A 1,173-nucleotide genomic window follows, 5' to 3' on the forward strand; every position below is an offset into this window, starting at 1 on the left:
CTGGTTCAAATGTGCAGTGACAGGAGAGGTGCAGGGCACAGAGGGGACTCACAGATATCACCTAGGACATGGCTCAGTTTGTATCTCAGTGCAGTTTCCTGTCCTGCACATTTCATAATCCAATTTTGTTATAAGGAGTTTCAGAATCACTTCCTCCTTCAGCACTGACAGCTGTTACCTCTCCTTCCTGTCTCAAATGAAAGCTTTGGGACAAAACCAGTAAAAATAGGAAAAGGTTGTGCCTCAAGTGATCTTGGGAAACAAGCTGCTACATTTAGAGAGTTAAAACTCTCATTTAGTCATGACTAAATGAGCTGCACCATCAGGAGTGGTGGAGCAGCCTCGGCTCTCTGTGCAGCAGTTTTGGGAAAGCAGCACCTCAGGGGACACAGCCCTGGAGAACAAGCTGTGAACAATTCATCTGACACTTTCATATCTCCTAAAAATCTACTTTTGCTCTTTCATTTTCAACATCCAGCAAGGAACTGACTCTTTGCACACTAACCTTAACTCAACGAAAGGACTTCTAAAGTACAAATGAAAATTCTAGTTGATTACTCAGTATCATGAATCCAGCAGGAATTTATACCTCACTTTGATATGCAAAACTCCTGATATCAATACTGGTTAAGAAAAAAATGTTGCCCAGGAAGGGCAAACTCATCTTTCCAGCAGCAGAACAGTGCCTGGTCAAGGTCCTGGCACTGTCCTCGGGAGAAGCCACAGCTGTGGACACAGTTCTGGGTGTTGCCCACATGCCATTGCTCTGCTGCAGCAACCAGAGAATGAAGATCAGATAAACAGGTAAAAAATAGTCTAAAGAACAGGGATAAAAATATTCCCACCCGTGTGAAGTGTGGCATCAACGTTACCAACAGGATCCTTTGTGTTCCAGTGCCTGGCCAGGTTTGAAGAAGCTGCTTATCTGGTAGGAAGAATGAAGCAGAAGTTTGAAAAGTGTCTTTGTGTGTGTGTGAAATGTGCCCTGCAGAAGTATCATGGGTTTTCCCCCTTCATTTCAGTGCTCAGCAATGATTTTCTTAGCACAGTTCTGTTTGGCTGAGTTAGGAAACTGCCACTTTGGCAGGAATTGCAGGAATGAGAATTCTTTAACCACATCTTTTTTCCTCAGTGCAGGAAGAACCACACAGAATGAAAAACTCAGAGAACACA

This window comes from Corvus moneduloides, chromosome 20, assembly GCF_009650955.1.
Source record: "Corvus moneduloides isolate bCorMon1 chromosome 20, bCorMon1.pri, whole genome shotgun sequence".
In the NCBI taxonomy this organism is placed as follows: Eukaryota; Metazoa; Chordata; class Aves; order Passeriformes; family Corvidae; genus Corvus; species Corvus moneduloides.